At 35.6% G+C, this 12,041-nt stretch overlaps 1 protein-coding gene across 2 annotated transcripts in view; it reads left to right on the top strand.

Moving 5' to 3' along the window:
• The window catches only part of MACROD2 (mono-ADP ribosylhydrolase 2), a 2,391,823-nt gene that overhangs the window by 548,123 nt on the left and 1,831,659 nt on the right, over nt 1-12,041 (top strand). The window lies entirely within an intron of this gene.

Consider the following 12,041-nt stretch of genomic DNA (forward strand, 5'->3'; position numbering starts at 1 on the left):
GCTACCGAGAGTATCTCGCCCGTACGGCAGAGCCTGGCAAGCTCCCCGTGATGTATTTGATATGCCAAACACAGTAACAACAAAGTCTCCAATGGAGACGTTACTGGGCCCGCTCGAGCAAATCAATGATCAACGGGAGGGCCTTTACTTTACTTTTACTTTACTTAACTGAGTACAGAAAATAAAAAACAATAATGTGAATAAGAGTTGAATTTAGTTTCCTATGCATGTAGAAGAATAAAGTAGATGAGAATTGAAAGTGCAAAGAAATATGCGAAATAGTAATTGTTTTGTGAATAATTAATGTGTGAACTGGTTGGCAATATTTCATTCATGTCTGAGGCTCACCTTTATAAATAAAGGTGTACCTTTAAAATTAAGTATTAAAAAGATTTAAAGCAAGTTCTTAGGGGCAAACAAATATAACAGTGATATTGATAGATTAATTTGAGTTTCAAAAAATTCCAAGTTTAGACTTAAACTTTATCAGCAACATCAATATGTGTATATGTGGATTAAGTTGCATTTCTTGTATTTGTTTCATTTTTTACTAAAGTCGAATTCTGTTGGAGAACAGATCTATTTATGAAACCTTGTTGGGAACATCCAATTTGGTAAATGACTTGGTTCCCATCTGCAGTAAATCAAGATGTACATCTGACTGGGTTGGGGCTTTGTGCCAAAGCCTGTTTCAACATGTTCAGTTTTTAACTGAATTCTGTCAAAATTTTGAGTCAGATAATAATTAATGTCATGGACATTTTGTACATTTTTCTTATGGAAATGTCTCTGTGACTGTAGGTCTAGTAAGAAACAATCAGGACCTATATTCTTGACCATGATGTTAGTTTAGAATTCCTCCTACACATAAGTTTTCTTCCTCCTGTGTTTGCAAATTCTATCCACTCTCATTCCTCTGGGATTGATCATTGCAGTAGTGGTTGGGAAATACTGCTCTATTGTGAAAGAGAATTTCCAGGACTATTGAGCTGTGTTATGGACATTATATACTTTCAGTTTCTCCAAAACCTAATAAAATGACTCAGATATGATTATTTATTTGATAATTTTCAGACAGGTAATAAGAAAAAGAAAAGTAACCCCACACCTGTATTTCACCAGCATGTTAAATATATGTGCAACTGGGGCTTTATTCTGGGGATCCTTTATGAAATAGTTTCAGAATTGTTTCCATTCAGGGAGAGGAAGATGTATGTTTATCTACTGATCTTATCCCTCAATAGTTGAAGTTGTTACCTTTGGTATTACTACATTTCTGGCACTTCCATCTGCCCTTAACCATGAGTTGAGCAGGTGGAGAAGCAGACCCAGATGCCCGTGGGTGGGAACAATCAGCATGTCTAGGAATGGGTGATGGCTTCGGGGCCAATGGGATCTGAGGAATCAGCAGCTGCTCCACCTGGTTTCTACTTACGGAGTTGCAGAACTTGGTCAGAGTCCAGCATGCAATTTTGTTTTTGCTAGCTAATTCACTTTTCTGATCAAAGAAAAAGTATGGCATATATCATAACCTCAAAGAGTTGGGACCTCTGTGCTTTTTATCAATCTACCTAAACCCACCTCACCCTCCAAATGTAAATTCTGCCAGGTTTACTGTTTCTTATTTTACTGCTGTATTCCAAATGCCCAGAGTTTACCTGAAATAAATTGAGTTCTCACTAAGTATCTATTATATTAATGACTGATGAATAAAGAAAGGATTGGAAGAATGGCTTAATATTTTATCATTTTTTTCTTAGATATAATTTGACAATATTTGAAATTGAGCCATTTCTCTGGCAGTTCATGTGAATTTCAAATCTATCTCAACATATTTCTTATCAAAATCTCATTTTATTTTAAAGGCAAAGAGGGCATATAGTTGTGTTTTGCTGAGGAAGGTGCTCATATAAAATGAGTTATACTATTTTTAGCTTTTTTCACAAAGTTTAAATGATCATATTCCAAACATATCTACTGCTATTCTCCCTTGACTTCTACACTCCCAGGGAATTGGAGATGATATAGCTGGGAAAGGATATGAGAAAATGTTAGGTGTTAAGGTACAACATCTTGAAAATGATTTGTTACTATCATTTAAGGAAGGAGGACAATATAAAGGGCTGAATAAGCAGAAATGAGCACTCTGAGAACTGAGATCATTTTTGTACCAGTAAGTATATCACTACTCATACCACTAAGGTATTTTATAAAATTCTTCCTAACCAAAATCTAACAAAAAAAGGGTGTGTGTAATCTTCCCTAGTGAGTAACTTAAAACTTATTAACCAGATGTATTTAGCATGTGTACCATAAATCGTGTTTGGGGGAAATGAAAATGAATCCTTCTGATGTATTAACAGGATGCTTTTTTTTTGAGAAAGTGGGGACTTGTGTCTTGCTTTTTGCTCACATACAGAGATAATAAGTTCTATTAGGATGTGACTCACATTTTCTTACTGGTTTATAGAGTGGAGAAGTAGATAAGAAGAAATGTTTTAGACATAATGGCAGCTGTTTCAGTTTCTGGAGGCTCAGTGAATCTACCTCACATGTGAGAGTCTCTAGATCTTTTATCATCTGGAGACGATTTTGCCATTCTTTTATAGGGTTCTGGTAGCTTTTAATTTAATTGTGCTGTATTGTTGGTTGTGAAGGCCATTCCAGGTGTTGTTTGTGGTGCTTTGAGGTGGTGCACCTGGGCCATGCCAGATTCAGGGGCCATGTGGTGCAACAGATCAAACTTAGTGCTTGAAAAGCTTGAGCATTTACCCTAGCACTTGAGCTTGGTAGCTTTTGAAACAGAAAATTATGGTTTCCATTTAATTATATGTAACATTGTAAATTTCTATCTATAGGTGCTGTGATTTAGGAAACTGTTTCAGGAATACATTACTCATAACCAATCCGTCCACCAGTGTGCCCAGGTTCCTTCCATTTCTCCCTGCTCCCTTCTCAGCCCACTTCTTTAAATGACACATTTTTAGTTATTGTAGTTTGGGTCTTACTTAGGCTTATTGTAGTGTTGGCTCTAGTGGTATGATATATGGATACATTCTCTCTATATTTTTTAAGAAGAAAGATGTAATACCAATGTCCTTAATTAGTAACACAGCCAGTTGTAAATCTTTACCTGAACTTAAGGTAAACTTTCAGCAGTGTCCCAATTTACTAAAAATAAAACTCTCTATCCAAGTTGGTAGGACATCTTCAATTGCTTCATTTGCATTCAGGACATTTTCAGATTTATCATGTCTGTGAACTTGGTTATGTTTATTACCCAGATGGTTTTTTACCACATGAGCAATTAATATAATTGGAGACTATGAAGTGTTTATGTCAAGGCAAGAAGCAGTCAGAGCTAAAGTGTGGTAACACCGCAGGCTAGCGAACATATTTTACTGCATGCTTCCACCCTCTCCTTCCCCTCTCCCTACTTTTCTATTTTTATACTAAATGGAAAAGAAAGGGAGTTCACAAAGGCATTCAGAAACTAGCTGTATCTTGTAGAATGTGGCATATTTCTAATTTCCATATATTTCCTTCATGTGGAATGGTCTTGGGAGCACAATTACCTTCAATCTTGACAGCTGTAAAAAAAATACAGAATCTGACAGTTTCTGATTGAAATGTTATACCGACTTTTCTGAAACTGGCATGATGGGTGACAAAAGACAGACATTGCTGGGTCAGGTAAAGTTGTTGGCATAATCCCTTTTCCCTAGTTTTAAGCTCTTGAGCAAGAAAATCCTTTGTCAAGGTACATTAGCAACCACCTGCTAGAAGTACCTGAAAAGACTTGGCCTTAGACAGGTTTTTTCACTTCCATAACCATATCCCCTTTTCAGAGGGGCTCAAAGAAAGAAAAGAAAGCATTCTAGCTGAAGACTACACAGTAAGTTCAGATTTTGTTCTTCATATTTCATTTTCCTGTATGAATATGATCTGCCAAATGTCCACAGCTTGTCCCTCCTTACTCCACATTGCATATGCTTACAAATTCCACTGATAGAGTACTTTTATGCGATGAATGCATGGCACAACAAAATACATTGAACATTGTAAATAATATTATTTTTAATTAAAGAATTAGCTCCTCTTAATAATAAGTCAAATCCTCGTTGGTATTTTATATCTTTATAACCCAAATCGCACATTGTTTTTGTAATTTAAATATACTTTGCTGTATACCTTATGTGGGAGAATAGATTTCTTGAAGGGGTTTATGCACTAGAATACACTTTTAAAGATGAATTTGAAACATTTCCACTTTAGTTGGCAAGTTTTTTTTCTGGATAGATTCTATCTCCCTCTGGGTATTCTTAATTTTTTTCTTTAATTTTCTTTTATCTCTGTCCATTTGTCAACCTGTCATAATCTCTGTCTACTATGATCCTCTCAGCCTTATCCTGCTTAACTTTTATCCTATCACGTAACCACAAAGCATTTATACAATTTTGTCTTCTTTTAATTCCATGAGCCTGGACCTTTTGCTCACTATTGTATTGCTAGTCTTTCAGTGTTGTCTGGTGCATATGTATACTATCATTTTAAATTAAATTAATAAATTAATGAACATGTTGAGGTTGAGAAGCAATGGTACCTACAAACACCACCGATATTATATTTGCCCCATTTCGAGGAGTATATTTGGCTATATTTCCTAGAAGGGGGAAGAGATTGCACTAATATTTAATATTTGTTTCTCATTTTCTTGTTATATCTGTTAAAATGGTGTTGGGGGGGGAGGGCACAGCCAGCATTGCTCAGAGACTACTCCTGGCTCTGTGCTTGGGGGAGTATGTGGTGCACAGATTAAACTCAGCCACCTACACACGAAACATGCGCTCAGCCCATTGTGCTATCTCTGCAGCCTTGAACATCCCAAATCTGAAATAATACTATAAATAGACCCTTTGCATCGTATGATTCTAGGACTCACCTGTTGACTCAAAACATTATCTGGTTATAATAAACAGATGCTACTACAGGCAACAACATGAATTAGCATGGAACACCAACCAAGAGAAAGTAAAATGGGGTTCATTGTTTCATTTTGACTGAACTACGTACTAATTTTGAAGTTTAATTGCTAGCAACTTAGAGATTAAATATATTACCCATTAAATCTTGATTTAGATTTTATTAAAGAAGCTGGGCTCTCATCCTTCATGACATCCATTAGCTGAAGCTGAGTGTTAATGTATTGATCATAGTCTCCACTTTCTTTGTATGTTTCTAACCTTATTACTACATTTACTTATAAGTATGGACATTGTTGTCTTTGAAGTTTTAGATCTTTTCTAAGCCAAGCTAGTCTTTAGGTAGTATTTCATATGCTTCACTCTATTTGGTTGCCAGATGGAGTTAAAAAAAATTGAAGTTAAGGGAATAGCAAGCAGTATACTTTGTGTTACTTTAAACATGCTAACAAATAAACACTGTCTTCCCGTTGTTCATTGATTTGCTCGAGCAGGCCCAGTAACATCTCCATTGTGAGACTTGTTGTCACTGTGTTTGGCATATTGAATACGGGTAACTTGCCAGCCTTTGCCATGCGGTGAGATACTCTCCGTAGCTTGCTGAGCTCTATGAGAGGGGCGGAGGAATCGAACCTGGCTCAGCCGGGCTGGCTGCACGCAAGGCAAAAGCCCTGCCGCTGTGCTACTGCTCCTTGGGAATATTTTAAAGGAAAACAAAGATTATATCGACTTTATTCTTTTTTAAAATTTTTCTTCAAAATAATTTATATTCCTTGTTCTCTATCTTGGGCTGGAGCAATAGCACAGTGGTAGGGCGTTTGCCTTGCGTGCTGCCTGGCTGATCCGGGGTCGATTCCTCCACCCCTCTCAGAGAGCCTGGCAAGCTACCGAAAGTATCTCGCCTGCATGGCAAAGCCTGGCATGCTACCCATGACGTATTCCATATGCCAAACACAGTAACAACAAAGTCTCACAATGGAGACGTTACTGGACCCGCTCTAGAAAATCAGTGAGCAAAGGAAGGACAGTGACAGTGACAGTTGTTCTCTATCTTAAGAGGGTTGTATGTCAATAAGTGTACACATTTGTCAAAAATAAGTGAATAGACATGGTTTTTTCATGTAATTGCATGTTAATTTTATAAAATAGATGCAAATGTTTAACAATGTTTACATATGTATGTAGAAATATTTGCAGATATTATTTTTGATTTTTTAAAAATCACTTTGAGATTATTGAGAAACGGGTAGATAAGTGAATGGGGCAAAGAGTATATATATATATACATATATATTTATACACACATGTGTGTATGTCATGTATACATAAATAACACAAGGGACATAAGTATAAAATCAAGGAATAATACTAAAATCACAACAGTGGAATCTTCATGGTATTTATATGGAATTTAATTATCTTAACTTTCCTATATGATGGAGACATTCATAATGAAATGTTGAGGAATATTACCTAAGAATAAATGTGATTGATTTTTGTCCCTAACTGCTTTTTATAAAAGTGTTTTTTGCAAATAAAATTTAAAATTTTGCATAATGAATAGTTAAGTGGAAAATTACGATAATTTTTTGTTCTATTCGCAGGTATTTTTTTCAAGAGTATTTTTATTTTAAAAAGTGATTTGTAACTGAGCTTACTAGGAACAGGGGAATGGGAACTTAAATAGGGGAGGACACTGAGACAGAGGTGGAGGGAAAACACTCGGATATAGGGTGTGACGTCGGAATACTGTTTGTATGCAATCCTGTATTAGCTGTATTTTACGTCATGGTACCTCCGATAAAAATAAATTGAAAATAGTTTTTTTGTCCAGAGTCATCATCATATAATAAATTATCAAATTGCTCAACACAAAGGGAAAGACGAGTTTTCTCTATGACGTAATAAAACATGGGCTTCTTCCTTTGACCATGTGCATATCTACGAGAGAGAAGACAGTGTAGCCATTAGGAAACAGGCATCTCTCAGAAAGGAAAGCTCCACACATTACCATGGCAAAACTGGAAAAATCTGTTGTAACCCAGTATGCTGCTGTAACAAACAAGTAAGAGGGGAAGGATTCTTGCCAAGATAATTAATGCTTGTGTTAGGCATGTTAAAAACTCCAAAGTCCAGGTAGTTTCCAGAAATATGTGAATGAAAATGATCAGAAAAAAATGAAAACAAAGAGAAGGGTACTTGGATTCAGCTGAAGCACCAGCCTGCTTTACTCCCTGGATTACAATTCATATGAACCAATGAAAAAACTTATAAATTCATGGAACAAGGTGTTTTTAAAAAACAAAATGTTTTCTGAACTTTAAAAAATAAAATGAAAAAGTGATTGATAAGCGTAATTATGGAGTATCTTTATTTTGTATAAAATTCATCCTTTTCACTTGTCTTTTCTTTTTCAGTGTATAAATTCACAGGACCAATATTTGACCAATCTCGGATAGTATTTTTTGGGATTTTAAGTTTCTCTTCTTTTCATACAGTTATATATGGTAAATCAATGAATTTTTACTGACTGTATTTTCATTCTATACTTTATAACTTACAGACATTCAATTTTTGTTTAATCCAAATTGGCACATTGGCATAATTAAAGTTTTGTCTGTCACAGCTGTTTTTCATACTTTGGGAAATTTCTGTTCTGCATTATAAATACCAGGCTATAAGACTATTACAAATAATAATTGTAAATACTTAAAATAACAAGGTGTTACAGGTAGTGATTAAATTACCTAAGCTCAAGTAATATCATCCTCTTGCTTAGAGGACACATTTTCTTAGTGAAGTTTTGGTCTGTTAATGTTAAAACTTGACTATGAAATCTTCAAGTAAAGTTTTTTGGGAAAAATACCACTTATTATTTAACAGAATAGCAGTATTTGCAAGACACATCTTCAGTGGCATAAACTAGATTTATTCTGTGCCACCTAGAGTTCTAAAGTTTAGATTCTTCTTCCTCCGACTCTAAATTGAAGTCATAAAGAGATTCAACTCTCGTAACAAAGCTCTACTTACATAATATCAGGCATCTTTGTTTTATGTTTTATTTTAGATTTTGTTTGAGGTCACACTTACAGTGCTCAGGGTGTACTTTGACTGCACTCAGGGAATATCAGATATTTTTAAAGGACACAGATACTTTTCTGTAAAGATAGCACCATTGGGAAGCACATGGACCTTATTTCTTCTGCTTTTGTAAAATTTCTCTTCTTTACTAGTAAACACCAATCTCCTTTAGTATTCTGGTTGAATTGGATCAAAACAATTGACTCCTTCTCCACCCACCAATATACCTATACAGATATTCTGAAAGAATTAAAATGTAATAGAGCACTGAAAATGTGGATCAGTGGTATAATGCATGCCTTGCATGTGTGACGTCCTGCATACAATCTCCTGTATGTACACGTGCATGCACACACATGCACACACAAACAAAAAATCTAAGTCTATCAGAAACATTCACTGAATGCCTACCGAACTCAGTTTGGGAAAAAAAGACACACTGTGCCCCTCCACATCACGAGTAAACTTTAGTTCCTATAATATACTACTTTAGCAAAATAAAGACACAACCAAACATTTAAATGAAGAATTTTTCTAAATGAATTTAAGTACTAACAATTTTCTGATAACCTCTTTAAACATGTATTTTTGTTAACTAATGTATTCTTGGACATGTAGTAGTACTAATAAAATAAATGAAATATTTGTTAGATAACAGAGAAGATTATGATAATTTTGTTTGTAAACCATTTCAATTTAGTTTTCATGGATGGAAGTAGAGTGCAGCAAAAAGAGTTTGAAATCAAACATATCTTGTCCTCTATTCTGAATTCAGTGACCTCAAACTCAGCAACTTCTTGAAACCCTAATGCCTTTCTTCCCTCAGGTCTGAGGCAAAGGAAATAATATAGTTTTTAAAATAATAGTTTTAATAGAGTGATCAAAAGTCCCTAGGTCTATATAATACCAAAGTGATGGATATAGTTATTGTTGTGATTGTGAGGATGGTGATAAAGATGAAGATGAGGATGACTGCAAGGAGGAGGAGGTTGATGGGTTTCCCGTTGTGCTCCTGGGAACCAATCCTGAGACAAAGATTCTGTTTTAAATACTCTGGATCAGAGTATAGGACTTGATTTTAAACAATTGGTAGGGGTGTAAATAAACAGTAAAGAGAAGGAAGAACACCAAGAAGAGGTGAGCAAATGTTTATTAATGCTTGGGCATTCTGAGAGAATGTAGAAGATGCAACTTAGTTATCTCATCTGAAAGATAAGGGAGCTGGGGTATTTATCAACTCTTGTCAGTCATTTGAGAATTGTTGGCCCTTTGGCTTTTATAGCATGTCATGTGCATAAGCAGAATTGTCTTTGGCAGGAAGAGAAAGCCCCCGGGTAATGACTATTGTGTTGGCTGCCTGATATCACTGAAATTTTTAGAGCTAAGCGCATATGGATAGAACACTGATAGCATCTGTCCATGTGATGAAGATGAGATCATATGATGAAGGTGGTAGACTTTATGTACTTTATGTCTTTTTTTGTGAAATGAAATATAAGGTTAGATGATTATTAACATTTTTTCTGACCTCAGTTGATGAGTAGTTTTATTGGCACAAATTTCCTTTTTACCAACCTTCCATCTGAGTCCTGGTGAGAGTTTGTGTTTTAGTGGTTGTTCCTTGCATGTGAGAGCTCTTTTCTCTGAACTCACCTTTTTATAGTAGAGTGCAATTCTCAACCAGCAGCCCTGGCCTAAGGTGATCCACTACTGAAATCCTGTAGGATCTCTTAGTCATAATGATTCAACTGTAACCTTGAACTAAAGAGCAGGAAGAAGCTGTTCCACCACTCCCTTGCATTGTTTCAGAAGATATCCCACCATCTTCCAATTTAATTATGGGATGTGGTTTCTGGGCAAGAGAGCAAGTGAAATCTGCTTTCTGCATTTGTTTTGTTCCTAACTCCATCATAGTAATTAAGCAATCATGCAGGGTGTAAGCAATAACTTTTATGAGTATTAAGATAGTGAATTTCATAACATCTAAATGCTTTGTTTGCTAAAGTTCACTTTTGAAAAATTGTGGTCGTTGTTAGGAAACACTATTAATTTGAAGGTGTGGAGAAGAGAGATAAGGGACCTCTCCTAAAATAGTGTATGTTCAAGTAACTATTACCTTTGGGAAGTTCTGAAGGTGTCTTCTTCAATAAACCTGAGAAGATTTGAAAGCCATAAACCATTATTTATAGATATATTTTTAAATATGCGTATATATTATTTTAGCCATTTCCTGGACACCTAACAAAGATGGGATTGCAATCACTGGTTGTGTACAGTCTAAAAAGGTGAGATCAATGTTTTTATTAAATAAAAACTTTACTTTCTTTTATTTAATTTTGAAGTGAGGAGACATTATTTAAAATGAGGACATAAAAAAGTAAATACGCTAACAGAGATTACATATAAATAAAATGAGAATACTGACATTCCCCCACCCCTATTACCTTTTGAAGCATGTCACGCAGTGCTTCCACATTGTAGAAATTAGGAGCAATTGAAACTCTTTTAAAGTATGATAAAAATCTGTCACAGATGGCAATATAAAATAATTTTCATAATGTTTCTTATATTGATAGCATCAGCTATTAAGGCCAGCATTTCAGCAGATATGACGTAGTTAGACCAACAGTCCTGTTGACTTACATGTGGTTTGCCTAAAGAATAATGATTCCTCTGGGAGAAAGAAGCAAACATTTTTACAAATCTACTTTTTGACAGTGTTTAGACAATAGATGATATTTTGCTCCTTCTTATAAGTGGCTATTTTGACTAGTTCAAACTACTAGGACTCCTAGACATCATGATTTTTACAAAATGAGGTTTAAAACTGTGGACTGAGAAAATAAAGAAGCTAGTCTCTCATCCTATCCACACTTCCCACCCCTGAACATGCCATGTCATCCAGAGTCTTGTTATCATTCCTATTTGGCCTCTCATTTTTGAGTCTTCCTGAATGCCTTTTCCCTTTTTTGAATCCCAGCTAGTATTCAGTTGATCTAAACTTCTGTGACTTACACCCCTAAATTTTATTGTACTTAAAGTCATAGTCATATTTGATGTGACTTTCTTCAAACACAAATAAAAGCCATAATACCCAGGAGAAAAGTTAATATTTAGTACAGAAGTCATATTTTATATATTTTGTTTTTGTTATACTAATAACTCATAGTGGGATCTTCTTGCCCCAAAACAGCAGTCTATGTTCTTTAATTACTTTTTAATTCAATCACTGTGAGATACATAGTTGCAAAGTTGTTCTCCATTGGGTTTCAGTCATACAATGTTTGTTCCAACACCAATCTCTTCACCAATGTACATCTCCTCTCACCATGTCTTTTTGTATTTTTTTGCACATTGTACTTTTCTCTAAAAGAACTATCAATCTGCAATTACTATTGCTTGCTTTTTCAGATATCTGTTAACTATTTAACAGCCACCAAAAACCATTGGCTTAAAATAGAAGTTTCCAAACTTATTTTCATCTACTGCTGCCTTCTCTGGAAAATAATAATTACTTAGCAGCCCCTGAAAGTGATCTTCTTTAAGTGAACAAAGAGAATGCTCCCCTGTCACAATTGTATCTGGATCTACTGTCACGGCACTCCCAAGATTACTTCAGTGTCTACTGAGGGATGGGATCAGCCACTTTGGGAGAAACTGGCTTTATAGCACAGCGGTAGGGTGTTTACCTTACGCACAGCCAGCCCGGCAGAGCCGGGTTCGATTCCTCTGCCCCTCTCGGAGAGCCCGGTAAGCTACTGAGAGTATCTCGCCTACACAGCAAAGCCTAACAAGCTACCCATGATGTATTCAATATACCAAACACAGTAACAACAAGTCTCATGATAGAGACATTATTGGGCCCACTTGAGCAAATCGATGAACAACGGGAGAACAGTGCTACAGTGCTAAAATTTGTCATGACTATGAGTTAATTGTGTTCCCCTGGTAGTGTTTTCCCCCATGATGGTGTAGCTG

The sequence above is a fragment of the Sorex fumeus genome, unplaced genomic scaffold (genome assembly GCF_029834395.1).
Source record: "Sorex fumeus unplaced genomic scaffold, SorFum_2.1 ptg000044l, whole genome shotgun sequence".
Taxonomy (NCBI): Eukaryota; Metazoa; Chordata; class Mammalia; order Eulipotyphla; family Soricidae; genus Sorex; species Sorex fumeus.